The following is a 14,878-nucleotide window of genomic DNA, read 5'->3' on the forward strand; positions in this document are numbered from 1 at the left end:
CATGTTTATGCTCTTTGGCCACAGCTTTAGATGTTCTGTGGCACAGAACAGATATTATTATGCTTTATTTATATAGTGCTGTAGATTTGCACAGTGCTGTACATACAAACAATAAAATAGATACGAGTAAACCTGCCCATGGCGTACAATCTAAAAAATAGTAGCATAATACATATAAATAATACATAACAATACAGGAAAGGGTTCAATAAAACAGGCAATAAATTAAAAACATCAAATAGCAAATAATAGTCATGCAATGCCTGGGAACACTTCTCTGAACAGGATGGTCTTCAACTAGTTTTGAAACTAGTTAAAGAAGTGATGACCCTTGCTTGTGGGGGAAGGAGGTTCCAGGAGTGAGGGGCAGCAAGTGAAAAGGGGCGAATCTGGACGGGGCAGAGAAAATCCTGGGCTGAGACAGCAGAGATGAAAAAACTGTCAAAGCCCAGATATAGAAAACTTCATTGGCTGAGCTAGCAGAGTGAAGAAAATTCCTCATCACTGGCTATGCTAGATAGGAGTTGTGGGAGATATAATCCAACATTATCTGGATGGCTACATTTGCCAACTCTTGCTCTGTAGTCTTGACTTAAATCAACATTTAGGGTCCCCTCCCCCTCCCCCAATATCACAGGAGAAAACCCTATGGTCCTCCAGTTGTTGATTCTTATTTTCCTCAATTTAATTCTAATGATGGGCATTGCCATCCAGAAACAGTTGGAATGCCACACTTTTATCCATTCCTATTGTAGAGTTCTCAGTGGTGAATTCTAGTTGTACAAATTCTAAGTGGTCAGAAAGCTTCCCTTGTGGCAAAATCTGGTAGCTTCAAAATATCCAAATATGTTGCTTCGTTTCTGTTGTACTTTGCTGTACAGCCAACAAAGCTGCCCTTGAATATGTTTCCTGGATTTGAAGATAGCAAATGTTGACACAACAGAAGAAACTGTGGAAGCAATGGACTGGGACTTACTTCTATGAGATTTTTACCTCTGACAAAGGTAAAACTCTTTCATTGGACTACAATTAAGTTTTCCACATACAGCACCTAAACGTTTTTCCAGATGTAACAGTACATCGACTCCCTGAAAAATTCAATGAACTCTATGAAAAGAGCAGTTAGCTTCACACAGGACATGGATAGCTGGATATCAAGGGAAGCTACTTTTCTGTTGCTAATGGAGTTGAAATTATATTATCTGTCTTTTCTTACCCTTTTACCCTGGTCCTCATATGGTCAAGAAAGATGCTTGCATTGAATTCCCTCAGTGCTGCCTTAACTGACAACAAAGTAACATCTGAGGCAGGATATCTTTGACTCTAAAATCTTCACCTTTTTTCTCCTGTACGATTTTTAACATCTTTGCCTGATGAAGAAGCCAAGGGATCTTGCAGCACCTCTGAGACTAACTGAAAGAAAGAAAATGGTAGTGTGAGCTTTTGTAGACTTGAGCATACTTTGTCACATGCATGTGATAAAGAAGGCAGTGAAGCTTTGAAAGATTGCATGATGCTTTTTCTGCATTTTGGTTGGCCAATAAAGGCATATCTCTTTTGTGGATTGTGGGTTTTATGCATTTTGCTACCCAATGTGGCTACCCTTGAACTTGCACCCTTCAAGACCCATTGATGGCATCTTGTCCAGAATTTGTATAATTGTCTGCTTTCATATATGCATGCACAGGTGAGGAAATTGATAACTCATGCCCCCACCTCCCATTTTGCAACTGGAAGACCTGTAGGCTCCTGAGCAGAAAAAGAAAGGAACTCTATGAAGACTGTGGGTCTGGGCTTTTGGCTCCCCCTCCCCACAAGTAAATGTATAGGATCCTAAGCAGAAAAAGAAAGGAACTCTATGAAGACTGTGAGTCTGAGGTTTTTGGCTCCCCTCCCACACAAAGTAAAGGTATATAGGGGAATGGAGTTGGGTTTTCCTTTCCCATGTTTATATCTGCAAATTGTGCATTTCATGAGCTCAGCACAGGATGCAGCAGGCAATTCTTTCTCCCTATGCCGTTCCCTGTGTGTATATCTATCACACAGGAAGGATCTCCTTGCCATGGGTTCGAAAAGGGTGCATCCCAGTTCCAGGACCAGGCTGAAAGAGGGAAGGCATTTAGGACCCGGGGGAGAAGAGGGATGGTGTGGCCAAGGCGCGTGCACCCACCCCAAAATGCCCAGCCCTGTGGAGCCTAGGCTCACTCCTTGCCAGCTCTTCCCTAAGATCGGAGGCTGAGGCATACAGGCAGCATCCCTCCCACCACCCACCCATCTTGGAAGCAAGGATTCCTGCAGAGAGCCTCACCCAAGGATGCGCTGCCTAGGGCTCTGAAGGTATTTGGGATGGTGTCTTTTGTGTGTGTTTGCCAAGGCTTCCCTCCTGCTCTCTTCCTCCCCCCCCCGCCCCCGCTTTGATTTTTGTTGCAATGCCATGGCTGCGGCGTTTCAGCACCATCCACCCTGGACAGCTCCCCCTGCAAGCCAGCTCCACTCCCCATCCCTTCCTTCGCCTGGTTTCTCCCTTAGAATTTTGCTCCCCCCATATTTGCTCAGGCTGAGCCTCTTGCAATACTCAGGGGGAAAAGGAGGGGGAAATTTAAGAAAGCAATGGGAAGGGATCCCTACCAACCCTCAAGGGTCCCAGATAAGGCACAAGTTGGGGGGAAAGGGGGCTTCAGATGAAGGTTGTGATTTGGAGAAAGCAACGCCTGGCTGATGGCTTTGGAGGGGAAAAGGGAGGGAAGGCCAGTGCTGGTCCCCCCCCTCCATTAGAGAAATGGGGCAGTTGTAAAGATCAGGAGGTCAGTGCTACTACAAAAAAATTTGCTCTCAGCCTCCTCCAGGATGTGATGGAGAAAACAAATAGGGTCAATCGAATTTGCTTCTCAATGGGAGATCAGTGGGATAAGGGAGGAGGGAGGATGAAGGACTTCCACCCTTTTGCTTCCCTCCTGTTTGCTTTACTGCAGAAAGTAAGCCATTGTTTATGGTTTTCTCCCCCACCCCCACCTTGTGCGGTGCTTAGTAGAGTTAAGGGGCATGCATTTAGCACCCATCCAGGCATGTATGCCCCAAATTCATTGAAATAGTCTATTGTCATGGTTTTACAATACAGTCCCAGTAATGCAAATCCTTCCTAGTGGCCTGTGCCAAGGGACCACTATTCAACTGGGGTGAAATTGGGATGGGGTGGGGAAGAGAATAATATTAAAGTTACAGGACAGATGGCTGGTCTTTGTTCATAAGTAGTCAGTGATTGCTTTATATTGGAAAGAAAAGAACAGATGAGAAAGAGAGAGAGAGAGAGAGAGAGAGATTTCTTGGGCTTTCATCATATAATCAGAGGATAATACAGATTGTCCTGGTGCATTAAAAGTTAGTGCATTGCCAACAAGTAAAATGACGTTATATAATAGCATGATGTCATGCACCAAACAGCAAAGGTATGAGTTCACTCTTCCAGCTGGTAGCAGGTTTTGTTGTCACTTAAAACACAAGCTTAGCCAATTTCCCTGCAACCATCTAACTTGCACATTAGTGGATTTGTATCATTTCATGTTTTAAAGATAATTAATGATTTTTGTCATCTTTGCTGATAATCCTCCCATTCTTGTTGACTCATCTCCACTGTGTGATCCTCACAGAGGATTTTTAGAAACCAAAAAGAAAGAGCTTTCTGATCATCTTAAGCAAATGTTATGTATAATAATAACAGTCTGTTTCCATTTTTCACAGAGATTTTGCCCAGCAATCTTTGCTTATATGTGTTGTCTAATCAAGTATTGAGTTCAATAACTAGAAACTGCAGAATTGGGCCTGCAAGGCAATGTTTTACAGAGCAATATATATTTGCAGACAGGTTTGATACATAGTATTAAACCATCTGTTTAATTTAGCTCAGTAGATTGCCACAAAGCAAGGAAACCTTTGTTTCTTTTCAATACGTATCTGAGAGCTATACTAAAATCAGCAGTCATTATTTTTAAGAAAATAATTTCTAATAGTTTTTAAGTATATAATTTCTTATATGAAGCACAGAAGTGTCTTTATTTGTACATATGCAACTATAAAGCAGCATTCTGCCACAACAAGTACACATTCTTCAGGGAGAAGAAGGGATGGTGGAGGAAATGCAAGTGCAATTTGCCGAAAGCACATGGTAATTCTTAACATTTACAGGTAGATCCTAGAAATGGTTGTGTCATAAGTTTCATGTTTGACACATACAACTGTGCATGAGTAAATACTGTCCTCTATCAGTAAAAAACAGAGGTTGGGTTGTTGGCCTTGAGATTTACCGGTATCTGCTGAAATGTTTGTACCATGCCTCTTTCCAGACTTCTATTGCTGGCTATGATAAATGCCATAATTCATCAGCTGATCACTAAAATATGGGTGAAAACTGGCCATAAGCCACTTGTGTTGCTTTGAGTTTTATGGGCATCAGAATTTTCTGGCATTTCTTTTGGGTCTTCTTCAAGGATTTCTAATGCTTACCCTAGCATACAGTTACATATAAATACACATCTTCATGGTTGGGTAGCATGTAAATTCAAAGAAAATGAGATTGAAGTTGCACTCAGTATTACGGAATTCCTATTAATTAAAGTCCAATTTCTCTACAAACATTTTTTAAAAAATGTTGAGATCTAGAGCATGCCAGATCCAAAGTCACTCCTTTCCTGAAAGAATGACATAATTGGGATGGCACAGGACCTGTGGGTGCATGAGTGCAAAGTAATGGTTCCTCCCCAATTCATATTTCCTTTGGGAAGTAATTAAGGAGGGTATTTTGTCAACAGTTTCTGCCACACATGCCTAATAGACATGAAATGAATATAGTTTAAATGTTATTTATTACATTAATATTCTATCAGTATGAACATACACTGTAATACTGAGTCATTCTACAGTACTGTCTGGTTTCCTATGGTGCCCACACATTTCCCTTCTGGCATCACTGCAACATCCTGTTAAACAGCCACACATAGTTGGTGCTGCTTGCAGATGCAATTTCACTAACAGGACATTGTTACCAGGAGACACCTCCTATTACAGTAGTTGGGAATTATAATAGTAGTAACTGTAGTGAATCGTCATTGAAAACTATGCCATCCAACATATCTCAGTTTGCTGTTATTGTTGTGTGCCTTTAAGTCAACTCCAACGTATGGTGACCCTGTCATAGAGATTTCTTGGCAAATCCAGCACACAACCCATTATCCCACACGGGTTCAAAACATTTCTGTATTTGGGTACAATACCTAGGTATATCCTAATTGTTAAATTCATAGACATTCATAATTTTGTGATTTTAAACTTTAAAAGCTTTTAAACATATTTTGTTTGTACAGTCTCCAGAGTAAAAAACACAAAATAAATTAAGGGAGGCAGAGAGGGGGAGAGAGGGAGGGAGAATAGTTTTAAGTCATCAAATAATTCTGATATGTTCATTTTTTTTAATACAGCAAGTATACATGCATTTGGGAGTCAGGTATCAGAACTCATGACAAAAAATTTTCTAAGCAAACAAAACAGCATTTATGGCAAAGTGAAAATATTTATCACCTTCATTGCTTGTATTTTTAAATGATGTTAGTGGATGTCCACCTTGAAGATGTATAGACAGAAAGCTAAGCATAAGTTACACATGATTGTTCTAAAGTTATTTAGAAGAGCTCACCCTACTGATGGAATTACTTCTTTTGGGGGGGATCAGAAGAAAGATGATCATCTTTTCCCTGCAAGAGAAAGGAGAGGAGGAGAAAGGAAGTCCTATCATGCTAGCAGGCATTGATTAATGTGACAATGAGTTAAATCACTCTATTGTTGTAAGCTTGTGCTCCTCCTCTTCTAAACAGTCTCATTTCTCAGTGTTTATTAGCATCTGGCTGCACTCTTTTCTTTTGAAAATAAAATTTTAAAAGTGTGCATGGACGTGCATGTGTACACACACAATTATTACAATCAAGAGAGATTGTTAATACATTTAGAAATTAATTGTCCAAAACCTAGGTCAAACTACAGAGAAAATAGTATTCCTGATTCATAGTATTCACATTATTGATAGTATTCATAGCAGTCATAGTTCTGTGTGGGACACTGTGTGTGATACCATAACTAGTAGACCTGGTCCCAGTTATACAAACCCTTGTTACATCTATACTGAACTAATGTAATGCACTCTGTGTTGCATGGTCTTTGGATATCATTTTGGAATTTTTGCTGCTGCAGAATACAGAAAGTTAATCCTTGTTGTGATAGTCAGATATGTTACACTAATCTTGTACTAGCCAGGGCGCTGTATGAATACTGGATTAGGAGCCAGGAGAACAGGGTCCAAATCCCCACTTGACCATGGAAAGTGACTGGATGACCTTCTGCAAGTCAAACTCTCAGAGGAAAGCAATGGCAACCCCTCCTGAACAAATCTTGGCAAAGAAAGTCACCATAAACTAGAGACAACTTGAAGGCACTTAACAACATTGCCAATGTAATTTTGGGTCCGATTCAAAGTTCTAATGTTGACCTTTATCTAAATGGTTTGAATTCAGTTTATTTGAAGGATTTCCAGTACCCGTAGGCATCTTCAGATGTTTTATAATCAAACTCAGAGGCCCTGTTTATTGATCTGCCACCAAGACCAGTAAGCCTGACAGCCAATAGAGACGGGGCTTTTTCAGTGTTGACCCCTGTCCTATGGACTTGTCTCACATGAAATTTATTGCAGGTCCCATGTGTGGCTTCTTTCCATGAGAATGACAGTGGATCAGGGGAGTACTTGGTCTCAGAACCTCCGTCTCCACTTTCTTCACATGGAAAGTGATGTATCTGAAGAAGAGAGATGGATGTTTCTGTGGAGGCTTCCCGCATGAGGATCAAGGATCTTGCTTGTGTGGAATGACCTCCACACATACAGGATCCTCTTCCTGTCTAAATGTATCATTTTTGTGTAAGGAAAGCAACAACAGGGGGGGAATTCTTATGTGGGAAAAAAAAGTGAGGAAACACCTGAACACTACTGCTCAGATTGCCTCCCTGTGAGAAGTGTCAATACATAGACTGTCATTCTGGGAAGAGGCTGCATCTGTAGGACGTTTCAGTTCAAATTCAACAAATGCACAGTGAGTTCATAAACCAGCTGGTAATGCCTGCTGAGATGGAATGAGACTACTATTTCTCCAAATAGCTCCACCAAACTGACATTGTCCATATCTCAACACCTACATGCCATTTAGTTTCTAGAAACATTAGAATAATATATTATCCATGTGCTACAGCCCCTCTCTTAATCTGTGATGTTTCATTTGACTTATCTTGAAATGTCTCAATTTGTTCTTCTGTAGGGAAATGGGTATTAAAAAACAAAAAATAGACTCAACCTTAGTGTACTACCAAGATTTTCTTTTAAAAGTTTGCTATAAACTGCAATCAGCTTATAGTTTAATTTTGTAATATGTATTGTATTCAGAGGTAAGTTCCATTGAGTCAAGTGATGTTTTCCTCCAGATAAACTGGTAGAAGATAACATCCTTAATTGGTAGATTAATCAACAAAGCTCGAGTTGGTTAGCTGCTGAGGCCCAATTTTAATTGATATATATGAAAATTAAAGACAATTTTGTTTATTTGGGGTGACTATGTGGGTCCGGTCCACACACATGATTGGGGAGTTCGATTACACAAAGCCTACAAGCATACAGTTTTTGTGTGTGCTCAGCCATTCTCACTGTCCAGTTAACATGCAGAGATTAGGGGCAGGTCTGGTAGTGTGATCCAGTTCCTGCTCCACAGTCCATGTATGGAAAAGAGATGGAGATTATAGAACCATCATAGAAACCACCACTGTGCTATCTATAACCTGTAAATCTAGTCTTGTTTGGGAGGGGGAACTGGGAGTTTCCTCCAGAAAACTGATGATCCCACTCTCCTATTCCCAAGTGTGAACAAGGTCTATATAGCTCAGCTCTAGGTTAGGTGAAATACCATATTCTCCCATGTGAACCAACCTCAGATTTGAGATTTTCAGGGGAGGCCTCCTCTTGATACCACCACCCTCGCTGATACATCTAGAAATATAGAAGAGGAGCCTCTAGCAGGCTCTGATACGTTCTTCCTGAAGAAGGTAGACTGCCTCCCTCCATGGTGTTTTTTTCTGGCAGCAGGCAAAGATTTTCTTAAGTCAATAAGACTTTGGGAATCGACTTTTTATCGGGGCTAGGGCTGTTCTGGCTGTTTTTTATTCTTGCTTTATAATGCAAGTATTTTAGATTATCCATTAATTAAATATATTGTTTATCCATGGATTTTGTGATCCCAAGTTTAATTATATTCTAATTTTTGCACGTTAGTATTGACAAGAGCCTGAGTCTCAGGGTTACAGAAAGGTCAGAATACTACTATTACTACTACTAATGCTAATAACCTTAGGAGATTGTTGAGGACTATGTAGCTGGCAAAACTTTGAAGTTCATAATGTACTCTCTTTATCTCTATCTGGGCTCTCACCAAACAAAAGCGACTTCTACTTCATTCAGTATCCCAAAAAGTACATACACTGAAGTACTGGTAATATGCCATTACAAAACATGAATCGATTAATTGATTAGTCTGATAAAGGCAGATGCTTCATCAGCTTAATTAGTTAAATGGTTAACAGCCACACAAAAAGCCCGTTAAATGTTTACAATCAACATAGCAAAGTTTCTATTGCATACCAACACTAAAAAGTCAGAAGTAACACATTCACACAGATGAGTGAATGTGCAATACCAAGCTAGCTGTCCATCTATTCGCTCCTTGGATTGCAACATTAGACATTCATTGTTACTTCCGATTGCATGAGTATGTGTATGTGGTATGTGTCTTCAAGTCATTTCCAACTTATGTCAACCCTTAGGCAAACCTATCATGAAATTTTCTTGGCAAGATTTTTTCTGAGGAGGTTTGCCATTACCTTCCCTGAGGCTGAGAATGTATGACTTGGCCAAGGTCACCCAGTGGGTTTCACAGCTGAGCTAGGAATTGAATCACTATACCATGCTGGCTGTTTATATATTAGTCCAACAGCTGAAAGTCATGGCTTTGAAATATATGGGTTACTATTTTAAAATAGCTAAGAATCAATCCAGTCTACCAGTGGCACAGTGCCTATATACAGTGGGATCCTTGCTAAGCAGAAGAGAGCCCACTTTCCCTTCTCTTTCCTTCTCCAGCATGTGAGAATGGATAAGTAGGGTACCAGGCTGTTCCAGAGAATAGGAGACTTGTGGACATTTTCTCTGTTTATATACAGAACTTCATCCTCTGCTCCAGGGATGGGAGGTGTGTAGCTGTTCATGTGCTATTGGACTGCAGTTTCCATTATCCCTCACCATTGGTTAGCGATGAGTGATGACAGCTAAAAATGGTGAGAACTGGAGTCTAACAACATTTCCTTTTCTCCATAATTTGATGCCTCTTATGGTATCTACTCATAAATGCTTGTGCTATGGTGTCCATACCCTTTCTAACTCATAACCACAATAATGCTCTTGTCATGTTGTCTACTCATGGACTCTTATGTCTGTACAATTGGCAGAATGAGAGATATCAGTATCTATTTTGTCTTATGGGAATTATTCCATGCACGGCCCCTGGGAACTGAGTGGACCAGAATGAAACCATTGAAATACAATATGCATTCTCAGAAGGCATTTATATGAGCAACAACAAACTAAGCATGAGGGGCATGTTTACAAATGAAAGCACTATGGCAGGCAACTCTTCAGTGGCTAGGTAAGCATATCTCAATGGAGCAATAGTAGTTAACACCTAGTAATACTTTCAGGAAACAGCCCTGCTGTTCAAAGCAATATTGATTATTCTGGTTGCCTACATATTGCTTTAAAGCCAGATGTTAGTATGAAAGAAGGCTTGTAAAAATGAATTATGCACCAGCATGTACAATAGAACGAGCTGTTTCCCCCCTAATAGCATTATGGTGTAGTTACTAAATTTTATACATGTAAGGTGGGCTGTTTCAGAATAACTGTAAACCTGAACAGCCCTGTCTCGAAATATATTTCACAGAAGTCAATATCATTCAGTTGCTCAGACATTGTATCATTTAGTGATACACTGGTACATATCAATCTGGTATTTGGCAGTCTCAGAAAAGAAAATGATTTACACAACCTTAGATATACACAGTTATCACCTCTTCTACTGCATTGTAGAAACTCTCATCTTCCCCATTTCCAGCGCTGGACTATATATCTCCTGTCACTTGGCAGATGTGCATGTCAGAGATCTTCTAAATGACAAAAGCACTTTCATTACAGCAAGACAAAGCTGACTGATGAAATAATCCAATATGGGCATGATTTCATTAAACTGCAGCTAATGCAATATTTAAAATAAGGTCCCCAACATTTTTCTCCCTGTTGGGAAGGACAAGATACTGGCAACAAATTCATGAATCATAGAGTTGGAAAGGATTATAAAAGCCCCTGCAATGCATGAACACAGAACTGGAACACTCCCAAGGGATGTTTAAAGATCTCTAATTAACCGCAGATTTCCAATGAAGGAGAGACCACTACCATCCAAGACAGCTCAAACAGCTCATAAGAGTATTCATAAAGGACATGTATACTGGCAATGGAATAGCATCCCCCACCACTCCTGAATGTGACAGGCCAGTTTAGGACATGCCATGCAAAACACACAGCACAGGGAAATGGCCAGGGAACTCAGGAGGAACAGCCAAAGATCTGCTGTTCCTCAGCATTTGCCACCTGAGACACAGACTGCATCACTCTTCCTAATGATAAGGCTGGCTGGTTCTATAATCCAGTTTTAGAATTTATTTATTTATTTATTTCCCACTCTTTTCCCAGGACTGGGACTCAGAGCGGCTATTAGGACTCATCTTCCATTACTCATTTTACACACGGCTTAAAAAAGCCCACCATTATGTATCTGTTGTCATTGCTATTGTACAATAAAGGGAAAGGAAGTGTAAGGGTAAAGGAATCGTCCGAGTAAATAAAAGATATCAGCCAATAGTATTCCTGCAATAACATCACTCTCTCAACTGGCACTGTGAACTTCAATGACCCATCTGAGAGCTAGGATGCACTTTGAGACACGGGTTTCAGCATGGTTATGCCAGTGTTACTATTTGCTATAATAAATGCATATGATATGCTATGAAAGAGAAACCTGACATGCACCAGGGAGATGCATTCAAAAGCTATGACTGGACATAGTTCTATGTTTTTTTAAAAAAACTTTTTTAAAAAATGGTTTTTAAAGTAAATTTATTATTAAAACAGCCCCTACATCAGGAATTATATCATTCAGTAAAAAAGAGAAATGCATCACATATAGTCTTAAAATTAGTAATTTTTCTAAAAACTGACCATAACAAAGGTATAAACCATGATATGCCCTGCTTTTTTCATATAGGGACAGAGAATACACCACCCCACAAATTTGTGTGGGACCTCAGAAGACAAACAATATCAGAATGATTGTTGGCAAAGTCAAAATATGAAAACCAAATACCATTAAAATTATCTGATAATTTCCATTTTAAGAATTTTTACTTGTGTGGTTAATTTTTCCATAAGCAAAATGCTCCAGATACATGTACACCACTGATCTAATGACAACCCTTTCCATTTTGAGATTATTTCTAATCTTGCTGCTAGACATAGGAATGCAGTAAGATCTTTGTGTGACAATTGTTTATGCAATTTGAGATATAAAAGAGCAGGAACTTTTCAAGTATGATATTGAATAGTAACAGGTGGAGAATGAATATCTCCTGGACAAATTATAGCTTTCTGAGAGCTATACAGTGGACATACAGCTTTTTTTTAAATGTGTCAGATATGTTCATCTCTGCACAAACTTTAAATAAGTAAGTCCATTTGAATTTGTTCAATGCTTTTTCAATATAAAAGGATGTGATTACAAAATATCTGTTTTTAGAACCATAATGAATGACATTGAAAAGGTGTCTGACTGGATCTTTAATATAGGTCATCTTTAAGGAATTCAAATTGATCTGGAACAATATGATAATTAATTATTTTACTTAGTTGTTTGGCTAATATTGCTGTGAATATTTTATTATGCTGGTTTAACAGGGAAATAGGATGGGAAGATTCAACCATCTCCAGGTCTTGTCAGGTTTCAAGATCACTACAATTTTGGATATCTTCCAAGAATTCAGAAGAGGCAAGGCCTCCATAATAGAACTTAACAATGAGCACATAAAGGGCATTAATTCATTTTCAAAACTTGTATTTAAAAAAACTCCCAAGACCAACTTAAGGAGACTTCCAATTTTTTAGATTATAGATAATTTGCATTATTTCTTCAGTGGTTACAGTATTTCCTGAAACAAGAATTCCTTCAGATAGTTTTTTTTTATGTCAATATCATTTAGGAAAGAGTTAGTACTGAATTCATTAAGGAAGGAAAGTGAACATGCGAAAATGTAAGAAAATGATCTAAAAACTAGGGGGGATGACACTCTCAAAATGTTTGGCTCTACAAAGTAGAGAGAAAAGGTAAAACACTGATGCAAAAAGGACTGCTGCTACCAGTTGTCACTTCCCCGTTGTAATTTTCATGTAATCCTGTACTCTCATTATGCTGCAGAAGTAACACATTAAAGATAACATTGTTACCTACAATGTGATATTTCCTAGGTTTGGAGATGCTAGCCCTCTTCTACATTTTCTTGATATTTGCTGTTAATCTGGCTTCACCTTGAGGTGGCACCTCCCCCTTTGGCCATGCGGTCACTGGTAGATTTTCAAAGTCAAAGAAATTTAATGTCCATTTGCAATTCAAAGAAGATGTTTCCTTGGGATCCAGCATGTCTCCTTCCTTTGTGAAGCCACAGGCTCCTATGTAGGAAGAGAACACTGAATTTCTCAAGAAGTCTTCATATTTTGCATCAGAAAAATAAATGTATCCTAGTTCCATGTGAGCTGCACTGCACTCCCCCCCCCCTTCTATGTGCATGAATGCATGTATGGACCTGAACATTTGTTTCAGCATAGAGTACCAATCCCTTTTGCTCCCTGCCCTGAAATGATTTGAGAAATTCTTGTGAGTGATGGCATTCAGTGAGTGTAAAGGAGTCCCTGTGTATGCTGATTGCTGGATCAGCTTCCTGTGTGTCTGCAAAGGAAAGTCCCCTACTTCACTTAGGTTTAGATCCAGGCCTAATTCCCACTTACCTCTTGATTCGATTCCTGAACTGATTCCTGAAACTGGTTCAGCAAACAGAGTAGTTTCCACTATGTTTGCACCAGTTTCAAGAATCGGTGCAGGAAGCAACAGCCGTGGCTTCCCCGCTATGCCTTCCTTCGTCCTTCCTACCATACCGGGGGCAGAGGAGAGGCCAGGGAAGCTGCTGCCACTAGGAACCAAGGCAGATTTGAATCCAATTCAAACCCGCCTGGTTCCCACTTGGGCTGAATTGATTTCCAAATGAATCGATTCAACCCCAAAGCACCCCATTTTACCAGAGTCTTTTTGACGTGGCTTAAATGGGTAAAAATGGGTAAAAACCATGCCTCCCCCTTTCTGAATTGCTTCAATAATTCGAATTAAGTGGGAACCATGATGGTTTAAATTGGATCATTTGGAATCACGATCCGGTTTAAACCATAGTGGGAAAAAGGCCCCAGACTATCTGACAGACCGCTATGAGCCTGCTCAGAGGTGCCCAGGAGAGGCCCGTCTGTCAGTCCCACCACCTTCACTGGTACAGTTTGTGGAAATATGAGATGTTGGCAATCTCTCCCAAGGGAGGTTAGAATGGTTCTTTCTTTGTATCCTTTCATCAGCAGATAAAGGCATTATTATTATTATTATTATTATTCATACAGACTTTTAGAATTTAACACTTTTACCAGAAACAATATACTGTATTGTTTTTGAATTGTATTGTTTATTGATAGCCTTTAGGGCTGAAGGGCGGGGTATAATTACCATAAATAAAATAAAATAAAATAAAATAAAATAATAAACTTTTTCAAATCTTTTTAAAAGAGTGTATGTTTTTAATATGGTTAATGGTTAAGACAGCCAGCAGGTTTTAGTGGTTCAAGTGTTGGACTACAACTCTGGATATTTTGATTCCCTGCTCGAGCATAAAGCCCCACTGGGTGCCATGGGCAAGTCACATTCTCTAAACCTCATAAGACTGCAACAAAAACACCCTCTGAAGAAACTTGCCAAGAATACTCTATGATACGTTCACCTTAAGGTCACTGTAAGTTTAAAAAACAACAACTTGGAGGCACACAACAACAATAGTTTAATTCAGTTTTAATGTTGACCTTTTAATGATCTTTTTCTTGTGTATGATGCCTTCTTGGGAAAAGGTGGGATATAAAAGATGACGATGACAATGATCATCACTGTAATCTTTTCTCCTGTGAGCTATGTGATGGGCTCACAAAGAAGCTTGTTTCTTTGTGACAATCAGGATAGATGAATGAGTACAAATGATCACAGAAAATTACTCCTGTGTAGATGTGCCTTAATCTTCTCCAGTTAAACTATTAACTTTACAGTAGAGAAGACAATGCATTGTAAACAGTGGTTATGTACTGTGATCCCCTAGCATAAAGACCTTAAATAGTGCCAGTAGGTTGCTGATGGCATGGGGTTCTTTGCTCAGTTCTGAAATGAACAAGAGGATGAAATAATAATGGTAGCACTGAATGATACTCTGATTCATGCACGTACTGTGTCACCTTGAAGTGGATGAAGCCATTAAATGAAAGTTATATCCTCAGTGAAAAATACTTCTAGAGAGGGAATTATAGCTTTAAAAATAACTACAAATCCTCCTGATGTGAATG

At 39.4% G+C, this 14,878-nt stretch overlaps 1 protein-coding gene across 1 annotated transcript in view; it reads left to right on the top strand.

Annotated features, from left to right (window-relative positions):
• The first annotated feature begins 2,163 nt into the window (after positions 1-2,163).
• Positions 2,164-14,878, top strand: part of LOC149317362 (clavesin-1) — a 93,482-nt gene continuing 80,767 nt past the window's right edge. Inside the window, exon 1 of the mRNA XM_089517367.1 lies at positions 2,164-2,337. The gene's annotated coding sequence lies outside the window, so the exon portion shown is untranslated. The remainder of the gene's footprint in view (positions 2,338-14,878) is intronic.

This window comes from Sceloporus occidentalis, unplaced genomic scaffold (assembly GCF_023333645.1).
Source record: "Sceloporus occidentalis isolate IW3139 unplaced genomic scaffold, rSceOcc1.0.p SCAF_3, whole genome shotgun sequence".
NCBI classification, from domain to species: Eukaryota; Metazoa; Chordata; class Lepidosauria; order Squamata; family Phrynosomatidae; genus Sceloporus; species Sceloporus occidentalis.